The following is a 17,581-nucleotide window of genomic DNA, read 5'->3' on the forward strand; positions in this document are numbered from 1 at the left end:
TAACTATGGGGCACCTGGGTGGCTCAGTCGGTTAATTGTCCTACTTCGGCTCAGGTCTTGATTTCACAGTCAATGAGTTTGAGTGAGTTCGAGTCTTGCATCGGGCTCTGTGCTGACACCGCTCAGAGCCTAGAGCCTGCTTCAGATTCTGTGTCTCCCTCTCTCTCTGCTCCTCCCCCACTTGCTCTCTGTCTCTCAAAGATGAGTAAATGTTAAAAAAATTAAAAAAAAAAATGAAAAGCTAAAGCAGGAATCTGATAGGATCCCATAAAGGAGTCTTGACCCATAGGAAATAATTAGGATGGTTGTACATATACCACAAAAACACAGAAGAAGCAACTAACCTCAGAGCTCTAAATTAACTTGAATGCTGTGTTGTTTGCCTAGCAAAAAGATATTTGGGAGGTTGGCGCCATCTGCTGGCCAAATACCAGCTTTTCAGATTCCCTTTTGTGACCTTGTTTTTCAAGAAATATTGTGAATAACTTTACACTTGCTCATAATAGTATTAATTAAATAAGTAAAAATTTTTCAAGTGCAATTTAAAGAACTTGTGCATATAAAATTAAGACATACTTCTGTACAGTATAAACTAGTTACATGACAGAATTTCAGTCCTGAGTTTTTGATATTTATACTTGGTTTTGAGAGACTTACACAGTTAAAATGATCACCTTTTTCTTAATATAAAAGATTTACAAAAAAACTCATATTTGTCTCTGTTCAATAAAATTTAAATTAGTTTTTTCAGATCTAGAAAAGTTTGAGCTAGGTGTGTGTGTGTGTGTGTGTGTGTGTGTGTGTAATATCAGAAATTTTTTAAATACACTAAGAAAAAGGGGAAGGGAGCTGGAAATAACTTTGTTAGTGTCTCCTTTGTACTCAGCATTGTGCAAGATCTTTTAGGTAGGTGGTCTCCTTTACTCCCCACAGCCACCCTTCATATTAGGCAGTGTCAACTCAGTTTTAACTGTCCCAGGAATTAAGTCTAAGACATTAAGGACACAAATGTGAATGTTTTGGGGGAAAGGTAACTTTATTTTAACAGAGTGATTGCAATTGCTCATTTATGAAGTTATCCTAGAAAAACTGATTTAACAGATTTTTTTCGATCTTTTTCTTTTGTAGTGACTGACTTTTATCATTGTTAGAGTATGTAGGTATTTGATTTAATTTTACTTTTGGGACAATGAAAAGCAGAGTCATTTGTGTTCTTTCCTACCATACTTTTGTTCATTACTGTGTCTTCAGTAACCAAAGGAAGCATTAAATGTTAAGTAGATGCTCAATGGGTTTTAATAGAAAGAAAGAAAAGAGAAAGAGAAAGGAGAGAGAGAGAGGGAAAGAGGAAGGAAGGAAGGAAGAAAAAGGCAGAAGGGAGAGGAGATAATTTGCTGCTTGGCACATACAAGTCTTTGGTAAAGATACAGTAAGAAGTTTCACCTATGACATTGGGGTATTGGGGAAGTGAGGTGGTGAAGAGTTAACATTTATCAGACTTTGTTATATGCCATGCACTGTTAGGCGCTTTACACCTGTAACTTTCTAGATGTTTACACCTGTAACTTTCTAAATGTTACTTTACACCTGTAACTTGCTAATGTTTTACAAGTGTAAAAAGTTTTACAAGTTACAGGTGTAACTTTCTAAAATGACCAAGTGAGGCATTTTTTATTGTTTCCATGTTTACAGATGAGAAAATTGTGCTTAGCTTGGTTAAATTGTTTATCCTGTCACACAACTCACAAGTGGCACAGTCAAGATTTGAATCTTTATCTGCCTGATTTAAAAGACCTATATAAATTTATTCACTCATTCATTTAGCAAACATTCACTGAATGATGTATCATTCTTCTCGGAGAACCTCATTTCTTCTCATACCTTACAATATCACAAGTAGGACAAATAACCCCCAGAGTATTTCTTCAGTCAAACCTTTCCTCTCAACTCTAGACTTGTATACCCGCATGCCTTTTTGACATTCCCACTTGGCACCCTGTACATACTTCAAACTAATATGTACAAATAAAATTCTAGATTTTAGCCCCAAATGTATCTTTTCTTGGGTATTTATTTTCTCTGAAAATTACACAGCTATCAATATAGCTAATAAAATAAAAAAACTTCTTTCTCTTTCTTTCTTTCTTTCTTTCTTTCTTTCTTTCTTTCTTTCTTTCTTTCTTTCTTTCTTTCTTTCCCTTTCTTTCTTTCTCTCTTTCTTTCTCCCTTCCCTTCCCTTCCCTTCCCTTCCCTTCCCTTCCCTTCCCTTCCCTTCCCTTCCCTTCCCTTCCCTTCCCTTCCCTTCCCTCCCCTCCCCTCCCCCCTCCCCTCCCCTCCCCTCCCCTCCCCTCAAATCTTAGCCTCATATTTTACCTGAGTTTATAAGATCTGTCCCCTGCCTCCATCTTTATTTCTATCTTGCTTCCCATTTGCTAGTCATGCAGGCATTCTGGTAGTTTTGAGAACGGATCAAGCTCTTCCTTAAAAAAGGATTTTGTACTTGCTATCATCTTCCTAGAATGTTTCCTCCACTGTTTCTTTCAGGTCTTAGCTTAAATGAAAACTCCTCAGAGAAATTTGGTCTTGACAAGCCATAATTAAAAACAAAAATAAGTACGTCCCTTGTTATTCTCTATATCATAGTACTCTGTTCATTTTCTTCCTAGTACTTGGAACAGTCTGGATTATTTTACCGCTTTGTTTACTTGTTAAGTGTGTCTTCACATAGACTAAGTTCCATGACTCACTGAATTTCTCTTTCTAGTTCATTGCTGCAAACTTGTGAGGACCTAGCCCTGGGCTTGATACTTAGAACAAATATGATAGATACTGGCTGAATCAACAAATAATGTTCAACAGAACCTCTTAAAGGATTCCTGTGAATTCTGAATGCTTTCTCTGGAGCCCACAATTATATCCATTTTACAAACAGGACTATTTTGTGTCTGCCAGAATTTTATCTTCAGCCTCTTTTATTTTCTCTTACAGCTCTCCATGGAATAGAGACTACTAAATCTAACCCTTTATCCCAGACATTTCTTTTAATATTAGGCTGCAGTGTTACTGTGACTATTCTGGGTATAATGCAGGTAACTTAAACATTTTTTCAAAGGCACACTGTGATTTTCTCACAAATTCTTTTCTTTCTGTATAATATATCTCAATTGATGTCAACACAGTTCACCTGTCCACTAAATCTGCTAGCAGTGTGACTCCTCACTGACTACTATTCTGTTTCATCCTGTATCTAATCAGTGAAGTACAGCCAATGTTAGCTCAGATATGTCTCTCAATCTGATTCCTTATCATACCCTTGCTGCCTATGCTATAGCTCCTTGTCACAGTCCATCTCAGAGAGCTTTCATCTGTTTGTTTGCGGGAGAAATTCTAAACTCTTTCTCACAACATGCCCTGCCATGCTTATCCTTTAGGAATTAGCTGAAATATTTTCTGTGTAAGGCTTGATGGTCACTCTCTTTTCTGAGATTCCCACACTTCATTGTGCACATGTTTAATTGACCACTGATATTGAATTGTGATCTGTCCACTAAATATTGGACTTTCATTTTTTAAATTTATTTTTTAAGTTTTTATTTAAATGCCACTTAGTTACAATACAGTGTAATATAAGTTTCAGGTGTGCAATATAGTTATCCAACACTTCCACAAGACACCTGGTGCTCCATCACAAGTGCCCTCCTCAGTTCTCATCACCTGTTTCACCCATCCCCCTCCCCTCTCTGATAACCATCAGTTCTCTATAGTTAAACGTCTGTTTCTTGGTTTTCCACTCGCTCTCTTTTTTCCCTCCCTTTGCTCATTTGTTGTGTTTCTTAAATCCCACATATGAGTGAGATCCTGTGGTATTTGTTTTTCTCTGACTGACTGATTTCATTTAGCACGGTACTCTCCAGCTTCATCCATGTCATTGCAAATGGCAAGATTTTTGTTATTTTTTATGGCTCAGTAATATTCATACCCCACATCTTCTTTTAAATATTTGGCTCTTAAAAAGCAGGATCTGACTGACTCCAGCATCAAGCAAGGTGCTTTCTGCATTATGGTGTTTAATGACTATTTTAAAAAATAAATGATGATCAGAGACATCATATGGGTTCCCCAAGTTAATATGCCTTGTGTGGAAGATTTGCACTTAAGTTCTCTCTTTTGCCTTGTGTAGTGTTGGCATAAAGAGACACTTTCAGGAGGAGATTTTATACCTTTCTGTGATATACAGCATTTCTTCCCTCTGTCCTATATATTAATCCCAAATTTGAGACCTAAAGAAAAATAACATGCTTCTTATGCAAACAGAGCCCAAGATTAGCCCTGCCTTCCAAGAATTTCACCCAAGTTCCTTCTATAAAATGACATTCTGAACTTGCTTATTTAGATTATGTTATGTACACTTCATAATTAATTTAAAATTTTTTTAACGTTTATTTATTTTTGAGACAGAGAGAGACAGAGCATGAACAGGGGAGGATTAGAGAGAGGGAGACACAGAATCTGAAACAGGCTCCAGGCTCTGAGCTGTCAGCACAGAGTCGATGCGGGGCTTGAACTCACAGACCGCAAGATCATGACCTGAGCCGAAGTCGGCCGCCCAACCGACTGAGCCACCCAGGTGCCCCTACTTCATAATTAATTTAAATATGAAGATTAGTATAGTGCACTAAAGACTGATGAAAAACTGTCATAAGGGAATTCATATATATATATATATATGTATATATATATATATATTTCTTTTTCAGTCATCAGATATAAGATTGTGACTTAAAAGAACAGGTTAGATGAACTATCCACTTTATTTATTTAAAAAATTTTTAATGTTTATTTTTGAGAGAGAGAGAGGTGGGGGAGGGGCAGAGAGAGAGGGAGACACAGAATCTGAAGCACGCTCCAGGCTCCGAGCTGTCAGCACAGAGCCCAGTGTGGGGCTCCAACTCACAAACTGCGAGAGCTGGACCTGAGCTTTATGGACTGAGCTACCGAAGCGCCCCGACCTCTCTGCTTTTAAACAAACATGAGATCATTTATGTCATGTGGATTTTCATGCATATGTTCCCTTTAACAACTCATTAGTAAGTTCATTGTAGATCAATAAACTAATATGGGAATAAACTATTTTCAAAACATTAGGGCAGTTTTTATGTTAGGTTGGTTATTAAATATTATATGATATTCTTACAAAGCGAATGTTATCTCCCATGGGATTTTATTTAGGTTCAGTAAATATCTTTGTGGACTAAAACAGGAGTTGGAAACTGTGGCCAGTGGGCCAAACACAGCATACCACCTGTTTTGTATAGCTGCAAACTAAGAATAATTTTTGAGTTTTTAAGTGGCTGAAAAAAATTAAAAGAAGAGTGACATTTTGTAACCTATGAAAATTACATGAAATTCAAATGACAGTGCTTATAACTAAAGTTTTATTGATACACAGCCATGTTTATGTATGTGTATTCTCTATGACTGCTTTTGTGGTACAACTGCACAGTTGAGCAGCTGCAAATGGCCTGCAAAGCCTGAAATACTTACCTTCTGGACATTTACAGAAAACATTTGCCTGCCCCTGGTTTAAAATACTATAGTCAAGACTGTTCATATTCCCTCAGGTTCCACCCCTGTAGTGCAAAGGCCTTGTCACTGAGGGCTTTCTCTGGGTCTGAGCACCCTTGCCTGTATTCTCAGCAGATCTAAAGTGTCCACAATCAACACTTTTGGGGATCAGTCCTCAACCATGATAATTAGTGGATAAATACTGATAGGTTAGGCATGTTCAACACCAACAGAGTTTTTTTTTTTAGGGGCTATCAAGTCTGATTGCCCACAGTGCTAACTGCCTTGATAAAACACCCCTCTCTGACTTCCCACCCCACCACAGTTTTTCCTGGGATCTCCTCTCAAATGAGCTACTTGCATGAGAATCCTTGATGCAGAGTATGTTTCTGGGCGAAATCCATACTAAGACAAATGTGAATTATTTGTGTATATCTATTATTTAGTGTGTCACCTTGATGTATAAGCTACTCAGGTGTGATGAAAAATTTACAACCAAACATTTGGGCCATTTGTTTCCCTACTTCTAAAGGAAAGACAGGTTTTATTAATTGATAGTTTTATTATGTGTGACATTTATCAGCCAAATTGATCCTGAAAGATGCAGTTTGATAATTTTCTCATATTTTTCAATATAAATGCCTATTCCAGGGGAGTTATTCTTGAAGTACTGAATTAATTTTTCATATTGTAAAATCTTCCTTTCATCCTTTGTGAATTTTTTATTTTCTTCTTTTTACTAATAAAACTTTTCTGCTATGTCTTTAGAACACTCAAATTTTATTTTGCATCAATAATAGATGGAAACAAACACAGCATAAAAGATGGCCAAGATAATTTTTTCCATATGATAATTAGCTATAGGTACAGGATGTTTAAGAATAAATATTTCATAACTCTGTGGAAAATGCCCATGTGTTTTCCTTATATATGTCTCATATTATTTCCCTAGTGGTTAGTAAAAATCAGTAGATAGTGTCAGACATAAACCTCTTCCATTTATCCTTTGTTCAAGATTCTATAGGCATCTATATCTTGAATAAAATTTTAATATTACTATTTAAATTACATCATGTGTTTTTTCATTTTCTTAATGAACATAATACTTGATGCCCCTAAACTATTATGAAGTATGGAATAGATATTTAAGATATTTAAATCTTAAATATCTGAAAGATATTTAAATCTTAAATATCTGTAAGATATTCAATATCTGAAAAAAAATGGAGGAATAAAATACTTGTTTTGGCCACATGAATTGCTTTATTGTCTAAACAAACAGACTGCCTCAAATTACTTTGAGATTCCCAGGTTTTACCTCTGTAGGTGTGTGTGTGGATGCAGTATATTGTTTAAAGATTTTGGAGACATGGCTATATGAAAAAAAGTTGAATTATTATGTTTAAAATACTACCATTTGTGGGGTTCCTGGGTGGCTCATTCAGTTGAGCATCCAACTTTGGCTCAGGTCATAATATTGTGGTTCATGAGTTTGAGACCCACATCAGGCTCTCTGCTGTCAGCACAGAGCCCGCTTCAGACCCTCTGTACTCTCCTTACACCCCCACCACCACTGTCTGCATCTCCTCTGCTTGCACTCCCTCTCTTTCAAAAATAAAAATAAACATTAAAAAAAATACTACCATTTGTGTAAAAAAAATGCCCTAGTGTATATTTAGGATGATACACAGGAAACTAGCAGTGGTGCTTTTCTTTGTGGAGAGGAATAGAGACTAGGATTAGTGATGACAGGGAGACATAGTTTCGACTCTTTTTCACTGATTTGTGGTGTTTGTGGTTTTGTTTTTGCCATGTATGTGAATAACTTAATAGGAATTTAAAAAGAAAAGAGGGGCACCTGCGTGGCTCAGTTGGTTGAGAGTCTTAACTCTTGGTTTCGGCTCAGGTCATGATCCCAGGGTTGGGAGATCGAGCCCTGCATCAAGCTCTGTGCTGGACCTGGAGCCTGCTTGAGATTCTCTCTCTGTCTCCCTCCCTCTGCTCTTCTCCCCTGCTCGCACTCTCCCTATTGAAAAAAGAAAAGAAAAGAAAAGAAGAGAAATGGAAAGAAAGAAAGAAAGAAAGAAAGAAAGAAAGAAAGAAAGAAAGAAAAAGAAAAGAAAGAAAAAGGAGGAAAGAAGGAGAGAAAGGAAGGAGACTCTTGGCATTACAGGGACCCAGGTGTGAATACCCGTGAAGCCACTTACCATGTAATTATATTCACATTTCTTAATCTCTCTGCTCTCATCTATCAAGTGCAGATAATAAAATTATGATACATGATTTAAAGCACATAGCATACTGCCTGGCACATAGTAAGTCTCCAATAAGTGGTTATATGACCTTACACAATTATTAATGTTTAAGATAATCTTCTTCCTTGACTCCTTCAAAGGGTAGGCTTTTTGTTTATCCACTCACTTGACACATGTTTTTTGAGCATTGGTATTGACAGGCACAATAATTGGCTGAGGAAGTCATATTGCATCACTTCTGCCGTACTCTGTTGGTCAAAGCAGTCACAAGATTTAAAGGGAGGGGATGTGGATTCCACCTGTCATGGGAGCAGTAGCAAAAAATATCAGTCATCTTCAGTCTACCACAGGCTGCCTTCTGGTTGCAGATTATTTATATCCCTCTCACATGCAAAATATTCCAAGGTCCTACAAAATGTTATTCTGCTACAGCATCAGTTCAAAATTAAAGAGCTCTTCATCTGAATCAGATCCAGATGTGGCTGAGGCTCCTCATACATGGTTGAGGTTGTTTGGGTACAGCTCCTTGAGTTCAGATCCAGTTTCTCTGAAGACTTGTGCATTAAAAAGAGCAGTTATCTGTCCCTCTTTGCCACGCCAGCCCTTCCTGTTGCCACCCTTACTTGTACCCTGGTAGAACAGAGAGATAAGATCACCAAAGTAGACATTCCCATTCAAAAGGACAACAGAAAGCCTATAGCACTTAGTGATCAATAGTGGTCAACGTACATAGAAAAAAGGCTCCCAAAGATGTCCATATCTTAATTCCCAGAACCTGTGAGTATTGTTACCTTACATGACAAAAGGAAGGTTTGCAGATATGTTAAAGTTAAGGAGTTGAGATGGAAGATTATTCTGGATTGTCCAGGTAGGCCAATCTAGTAACCTGAATCCTTAAAAGTGGAAGAGGAAGACAGAAAAGTGAGCCAGCCAGAGGCTGCTGCTGGCTTTGAAGATGGAGAATGAGGCTATTAGCCAAGGAATGTGATGACCTCTAGAAGCTGGATTAGGCCTTCCATTTACAGCCAGCACGAAAATAGGGAACTCATTCCTGTAATCTTAGGGTACTGAATTTTGCCAGTAACCAGAACTAGAAGGAAACAGAGCCCTGCTGAAAGCTTGGTTTTATTTTGGTAAAGCTCATACTGGGTTTCTGATCCAGAGAACTGTAAGATCATAAATTTGTGTTTATCCACTAAATGTGTGCTAACTTTTGGAGCACCTGGGTGGCTCAGTCGGTTAAGTGTCTGACTTTGGCTCAGGTCATGATCTCCTGGCTCTTGAGTTCGAGCCCATGTTGGGTTCTGTGCTGACGGCTCAGAGCCTGGAGCCTGTTTCGGATTCTGTGTCTCCTTCTCTCTCTCTCTGCCCCTTCTCTGCTTATGCTCTATCTTTCTTTGTCTCTCAAAAATAAATAAACATTAAAAAAAAATGTGTGCTAACTTTTTACAGTAGTGATAGGAAACACGTACTCTGACTATTAACAATTCTGAGATCTCTCTGGGCACCAGATCTTCCCTCTGTGTCATTCCTCCTCATCCATGGCCCGTGTGGCGGTGGCCAGAGAAGCCCTCTCCCAACTGTCTGTAGAACAGTGGTAGCACTATGGGCTCTTCTCCCTCATCCCCTTTAGTCTAAGTTGGGGGTGCTTTTGTTAGTACAATTTTTCTAAAAGTTTTGTGGGCTTTCTATAAATCTTGTTGGGGTTTATTCAATTAAATAAAAGCCACATCCACAAATCTCTGTAAGAGGTCCATCCCTGGCCTGCCTGCCTGTCAGGGTATGTGAGACAAAGCCCATGTTCATCATAGAAGCCTGCTTGTCTAGTGGAGAGGGTCAGTTTTTCTGAAGTCTTATCAAAAAGTCTTAGAGCCACATTGAAATAATCTTTACCCTTCTTATTCCTGCTTTGAGAACCTCTTGCCATCTGGAGAGGCTGGGTACCAAATCACTTTGGTACTTTGTATAGCTTTTCCCTCTGAATGAAATCATAGCAAATATTCTTTTTTTTTTAATTTTTTTTCAACGTTTTTTTATTTATTTTTGGGACAGAGAGAGACAGAGCATGAACGGGGGAGGGGCAGAGAGAGAGGGAGACACAGAATCAGAAGCAGGCTCCAGGCTCTGAGCCATCAGCCCAGAGCCTGACGCGGGGCTCGAACTCACGGACCGCGAGATCATGACCTGAGCTGAAGTCGGACGCTTAACCGACTGCCCCACCCAGGCGCCCCCATAGCAAATATTCTTAAATGTGTTGTCTGTTCTTGCCTGCCAGCTGATTATAACATAGTATAAAACAATTGTTCTTTTTTTTAAAGTTTATTTATTTATTTTGAGGGAGGGGTAGGTGTGGGGAGAGAGGGAGAGAGAATCGCAAGCAGGCTCTGTGCTGTCAGCGCAGCAGAACAGGTCATGGGGATTGATCCCACTAAACATGAGATTGAGACCTGAACCAAAATCAAGAGTTGGAGGTTTAACTGAGTGAACCACTCAGATGTCCCTATAAAGCAATTATTTGTAATTCTTAATACATACCAGAATCACTTGGGACTTTACAAATACTGGTACCTGGGTCTTATATGCAGAAATTTCTAATTAATTTGTCTGGGGTGTGGTCTGGACAGTAGTTGTTTTAAAAACTCCCCAGGTGATTCTAATATGCATCCATGATTGAAAACAGCTGTCTTTAACATTTTACGATTGTTTTTAATTAAAGCAAGCTTTAAAACATTTATTTTGTCTTGAACTTCTAAACTTTCTTTTCTCTGGGAATTTCCTAAAGGACCAAATGAGTGATAAAGAAGTATTGTTAGATTTCCATTTTAGTAAATTATTAAATTCAGAGTAAAAAACCCATATAGCGTTTTAATTTTATAAAGTCATTGTGACACAGATCAAAAATTTCATAGCTATCCTACGAATAGGGTGAATAGATGCTTTCAATTAAGTCTATGGAAATATTGTTTTTATTTTGTGGTTTTTAAATCGGGCTTCTATAGTAGGCACTCTGGGATGATTATCACTTCTTTAGTAAACTGTTTAGTTTATGGTAGAACATTACATTTTATAAGAATGAAATAATGTGAATAGGACTTCCCCTTACTGCCTGCAAATTAATGAATCCATAGTTGTCTACATGACTATGTGTAGCTTTAAATGTGGAATATTCTGGTTCATTACATGCACTCTTTGTGACCAATGTCTTTTAAAAACTGATTTTGGTTTGCGTTAGAAAGAATGCTTTTCTTGTTCGGCAGCTGGGTATGAATTTAATTATTGGAAATAAATATGATCTAATGTTTCATTGAGTTTTCTGAATAACAGGATAATTTGGTCAGCATTACTATCTAAAAAGGGCTGGAAGGAAGCCAAATCACACAAGAAGCAAGTGCTCTGGTGAGGAAATTATCAGCAAATTCATGTTCTTTACTCCATTTAATGTACAATTAAAAGTGGGTGTAGATTTGTCTGATACTCTCAATGCTTCTGTATCTCATAACTTGGTTACAGAGAAATTTTATGATGCAAAAATTGATGTGTGTTCTGTGTTTCACCGTGTGAGCTCATAAACAAACACAGTGTATTACTTGTATAAGAAGTGTAAAACTGCTTCTGACAGTGGCAGCTGGATTTGAAGGTGCGAGACCGGGCAGCGTGTTGCGGTGTGAATGTGTTCTTGGCACTGAAGGTATGTAGGCTGTGGTGAGAAACAATGTTTGAAAGGTATAGAACCAGAAACTAATCATATAGGAAAAAGAGGTTTTGTTGGATTAGAAAAAGATCAGGCATTGTGAAATTAAAAGAAACTTTTAGAATCCAGCAGTGATTTAAAAAAAAAAGCAACAACAAAACAACAACCCTGAAATCTATCCACTGTGCTAGAAGATTATTCTTTTGTATTCTTTTTATAGAAAATATGACTTAATTGTTGTCATTTGAAGAAGTGGTCAAGGAGTATGCAGATTAAAAATGTGGAAAAACAATATTGAAAGTCTGTCATATTTGTCAGCTTTTAAAAATGAATACATCATTATTTCTTTTCTCATTCTAAACAAATACTTCTGTGCCATTTGAAAAAAAAGTATGTAACTCTACAGACCATACAAATATGAGTCTGCCCCTATCATTCTCACTGGGGCAGTTTACTGTAGTGTGCAGACTTTTCCTTACCTCTTTCCAGATCATAACTTCCTTACACTATCTTATTTCTTCACTCCCATCTTTAAATCTGTGGTTCTACTGATGACTGGTTCATGTCAGGGCTAAATGTCTGTCTATACTACTTACTGTTTGGGTTTTTCTTCCCTAGTACATGATTGTCTACCATGTTAATGGCAATTCATGTGCTACCTTTCCACTGCAGCTGTGTATACTTTCACAGCGTTGATCTGGAGAGACCAGGCCTTAAACTTCTCCTGGGGTAATCAGTGTGGGAATTTGGGGACATTGTTAACTGTTACATAAAGGAAAAAGCACCACAGAGGCTTTTAGGACCTCATAAGTCATAGCCATTTTCTCTTCCTGTGTTTGTCTCTACTTGGAAGCTAAGTTGAGTTGAAATGGACTGATCCAGAATATTGAAATGAAAACATTCAGAAGCCAAAGCGGGTGGTGTGGGAGGGGGAAGAGGTGATGAGAGGGGAGAGAGGGGGAAAAGAGGCGGGAGGGAGAGGAAAGGAGAGAGTTTGATTTGTAGATTTGCAGTTGGGCAAATAACTGTTAGCTCAGTAGCTAGTAATGGGGACACCTGCAAACTTCCTTAGGTGTAGGTTATGATAATAAGGGTTTCCTGCTGATTCCATTAGTTAACCGACCTCAGGAGGTGATTTACTTCCCTGGAATGTAAAAAGGTCATTCCTAATACTTACTAATCAAGGTAGCAAGCTGGCAGTGTGCATGGTACCTGTTTCATGAATGATCAAATCGGTTTAAGTTGTGGCTTATGCAGCTTTTGAAAGGTATTGTAGTAGTTCTTTGGGTACAGAAAAGCAGAGACCTCAAATAAAAATCTCCCAGGTATTTAAAAAAAGCCAGCTAATGAAATTTAATTTCTAATATTGAAGGAGGATGGAAAAGTAAATGAAAGCTATATTGATGTTTTAAAATTTAAGCAGAAAAGGGTTATGTTAATTCAGAGATTTAATTGTATTATCTGGATCTAGGCAATTTAAAAATTGTAAATGATAGGGGATTGGGAGAGTGTTTTTTTTATAAACTTTATGCCAACAAAGTGCAAGTGATATAAGTAATAAGTACAGAATAAGTGGTTTCCACTGTGGTAAATCACTGCTTTGGCAAATATAACTTTTTTGCGTATTACTTGTGTAGGGATATCAGGAAACAGTACTATTGAAAATGATCTTAAAATTGTATTACCAAGTCATGATATTAAGTAATGATTGGTAATGAAGTGGATTCTCTGTAGAAACCATTGGGTTTTGTGTGAGAGTTCAGTAGGGCAAAGTTATCATTGCAAAACTCTGGAGCTCATTTACTCACCAGCTTGTGATTAGCTGTGTCATAGTGTGCTACAGGTACCTGGTTGTTGAGAAAATTGTATACTTCTGCAGTTCAATGCAGAATTCCATGTTGTTGGTTTTTTTGCCCCTAATATTCTTAGTAAGTTCTGTTTGATGTGTTGCAAAGTCTGTTTGTGTGTTAGCATCTGTTCTTTGACTTTCTCATCCGTGAAATGGCATCGTCACATTGGATAGGTGTGATGAAGGGTTCTATTTTGCAGTATATTTTAAGCATTTTTCCTTAAGGAGCCCAAGAATATACAATTATCCCATTTATTAAGAGACTATCATGTGAGAGACTCCATTGTACAAAATAATATGTGTATCACCGAGGTGTTTTTGGCTTTAAGGAACTAAGACTGTGTCTAGTGAGTTTAGGCCAAAAATGGAAATGAATTGAGTCAGAAACAGAGAAAAAATTAAAAATGTAAGGCCTTAGGAAGGTCAACAACCAGGGTGGCTCCAGGGATCTCTATGGTAAAAACTCATGGAAAGTCTGTTTAGGGTACTAGAGTTGACAAAGTCCTTCCACCTTGTGTGACTCTACTCAGGTTTTACATCCTAAGAGAGAAAGGCTGATTGAAAGCGTGGGCTGGAAGTCTTCCCTGGGCCAGTTGCGGTGGGGAGGAATTTTAACATAGCATAGTCTTGATCATGTGCTTACTCTTTGTTGTAGTAGACCTCTCAGGACTCCATGGAATAGAAACCCTTAGAAAGAACAGGGTACTGTTAACCAAAACAGATATCCATTACACTAGCAGGACTTGAGTAAATCTCAGAAGAATCAGGTAGTAGGATAAAATAACTAACCTACTGTATTAGTTTACTAAAGCTGCCATAATAAACTATGTAGACTGGGTGTTTAAAGAACAGGAATTTATTTTCACAATTCTAGAGGCTGGAAGTCCAAGTAAGGCCTTTCTCCTTGGCTTAAAGATGGTTGTTGTCGAGGTGCCTGGGTGGCTCAGTCGGTTGAGCGTCCAACTTTGGCTCAGGTCATGATCTTTTAGTTTGTGGGTTTGAACCCCATGTGGCGCTCTGTGCTGTCAGCTCAGAGCCTGGAGCCTGCTTCAGATTCTGTGTCTCCCTCTCTCTCTGCCCCTCCCCTGCTCGTACTCTGTCTCTCTGTCTGTCTCTCAAAAAATAAATAAACATTAAAAAAAAAAAAAAGATAGTTGTTGTCCTCCAGTGTCTTCACAAGGTATTGCTTCGATGTGTGTGTCCTTATCTCTTCTTTTTATAAGGACAATAGCCATATTGGATTAGGGCCCACCCACATGACCTCATTTTTACCTTAATAACCATTTTAGACCCTAGCTTCAAATAGAGTCATGTTCTGAGATCCTGGGGGTTAGGACTTCAACATATGAAGGGGTGGGGGGGGGAGATATAGTTCAGGTCATTATACCTACCTAGTAAGTTACAGGTTAAATGACAGTGTATTTAACTGGCCAGAATTGTCTTCAATCAATGGTATCTAATGTTGTTACCTAGTTTACAACATTTGTGTTGATGCCAAGGAGTCAGGTATCATTTTGTGTGAATTATGTTAATATATATGTGTACATATGTGTGCTCTGTGTCTAGGTATATATAGAATATATATATATGTACATATAGAATATATATACATATACATATGTATATATATACATATACATATGTATATATATACATATACATATGTATATATATACATATACATATATACATATACACATATACATATGTGTATATACACATATATATATACACGTATATATATGTGTGTATATATATATACATATATATGTATGTGTGTGTATATATATATATATATATATATTTGGTATGTAGCATTAGGTACAAATACCCCCTGGGTAGAGAAGACAAACATCATTTCCTGTTTTGGCAAACTATGGCCTCTCTTGTTCTTAGAGAATTCATAATCCTTCATCCACCACTCAAAATAGCTATTGTTTGACACTCTGGTTCTAGGAAAGGCCCACACAGAGGTGACAGCAAGTAAAGCAAACCAAGGGTAAAACCTAAAATAGGAATTATTTTGTAACATATCTTTACTGGCTTTTCTTACAAATTCCTATAGTTCTTAGGGTTTTTCAGGGGGTGGGTAGGTGGAGAGATTGTGTTTTAGATAAGTCCGTACATTTGCTTAAGGAAATCCTTTGTGTACAAGATTTGTTGTTTCTTAGATTTCTGACATTCAATAGCAAGTTATTTTTCTGTGTATTAAAAACTAGTAAACCTTATCTTTTAAAACCCTTACACATAAGATATGGATATCTGCTCATTGTAAAAATGTAACAATATACGGAACTATACAGAGGAAAAAGCCAACATCTCTCTTCACATTTTCCCTCTCTTTCTCCATCCCATTCTCCTCTTGAATGGCAGGCATGGTTAGAGTTTGGTTTGCATCCTTCCTGACTTTTTACAAAATTCTTCTCATAATCATATAAGGACATGCAAAGAGTTTGGGGATATTTTAACTTTGACAGAAACAGAATTATAGATATTGTTCTAAAGCTTTCCTTTCTTCATCTAAAAAATGTTGCTATTTTGGGTGGAAGTTTAATGCTAAACCCCACCACTGATCCACCTTCTCTCCAGGACTTTTTTTTCTGAGTTGGAGATGATGATGATGATGATGATGATGATGATGATGATGATGATTACCTAAGCCCACTATAATTAACATTCAACATTATATTAGTTCCAGGTGTGGTCTCAAGGACTCTTGACTAAGAAACAATACCTCAGTCGGGGAGGGGAGGAAGAGGGGAGCAAATTAGTTAATGACTTCTAAAAGAGGATAGCTGGGCAAGTGCCCCTATCTTTAGAAGGAAGTTTGCCTTATGTAGTGACAGTGGTCTGTGAGGGAGAGACCAAGAAGTCTAAGCAGGGCTTTTTGCTCCCTGCTTCCTGTCTCAGTCCTGTTGCCTAGCTGGTCCATGGATACTCATGGCTGGCCTGTGCCTGAGCCAGGCTCTGCTCTGTGAACTGACAGCATAGGAGCAGGAAGCGATAGAAAGCCAGTGGAAGTCTTCTAGCTTTTTAAGAGTAGTAGCCCTGCCACCAGTAAAATTTGATCCAGGAATGAGGCCGATGACACTAACAATTCGTCCTCTCCTGAGACACAGAAGAGTGGCTGGGAAGCAGGTGGAGAGGTGGCTTGGGAGCATGGCAGAGGAGTGTGCCCTGTCCCGTGGGCTGCCATGGAAATATGAGCAGAATGATAGTGATTTCTTGTCCAGCAAACAAAGCTTGGAGACCTTACCATTTCAGCACACAGAGACTAAAATCATTTTAAAGGTACCATTTTTTTTCCCTAATAAATTTACGTAGGATTTTAGAGTTTTAAAAACTTTCATCATTTTCCCCTTGTTTCAGCATCACAACAATTTTGTGTAGTATCAAACAATTTTTGTTTGGTAGAGATGAGAATAAAGCCTTAAGGGGGGTCCAGGTGTTTGTGAATTCAAGATCTCTGGTCGCCTGGTTCCCTCTCCACTAGAACATGCTGCTTCCTGTTAAATGCTGGTTTATGTTTAAATTGGACAGGAAAAACTTAGGTACCACTTAAGTTATTTGTTAATAAGAACTGCTTTTCTGAAAGTCCTAATTTTACCTCTCTGTTATAAATCTGATTCAACAAGTGTTTATTGAAAACTATTATTGACCTGTTTCTTTTGTATTAGTTTTTATTTTGGATTCCCAGCATCTGAACCCATCCCTCTGTTCAGGATGATTTTCTACCTTATTAATGTGGTTGGGGGTGGCATTTGCCTGTAATTATAGAACTGAAACTGACACTCGTGTATCCATCCTCCCTTGCAGCTAAGATATGTCTGTGTGATCTAGGCTTGGCTAATTTTTTTGCACCCACCTTGACTTTCAGTCAGCAGCTAGTGGCCCAAGAAGTAAGGGCAGAAAATCCTCTCAGCTGGCCGGTGGTTGCCATGGAAGTTTTAGTATCCAGTCTTCAAGGGCAGTTAGGGACACGGGGGCAGTGAGACCCAGTGGAGCTTAGCACATTCCCTGCTCTACTTGATAGTGGTAGTGTGTCCTCTGGTGTCCAGCATCTAGCAGTGGTGGTGCCTTGTCCCCATGGAACTACTTTGGGCTGTGATTCTCAGTGTGGACTTGCTTTTTAATAATTTTTGCTCAGTTTCTAGGTCTGGTTCTCTAATATTGCAGTGATAAAAATATGAGCTGTTAAGTAACTTCATTTTTTAAATTCAT

General features: G+C 37.9%; 1 long non-coding RNA gene across 14 annotated transcripts in view; it reads left to right on the plus strand.

Annotated features, from left to right (window-relative positions):
* The window catches only part of LOC106968797 (uncharacterized), a 231,146-nt gene that overhangs the window by 35,564 nt on the left and 178,001 nt on the right, over nt 1-17,581 (plus strand). The window lies entirely within an intron of this gene.

The sequence above is a fragment of the Acinonyx jubatus genome, chromosome A1 (genome assembly GCF_027475565.1).
Source record: "Acinonyx jubatus isolate Ajub_Pintada_27869175 chromosome A1, VMU_Ajub_asm_v1.0, whole genome shotgun sequence".
Lineage (NCBI taxonomy): Eukaryota > Metazoa > Chordata > Mammalia > Carnivora > Felidae > Acinonyx > Acinonyx jubatus.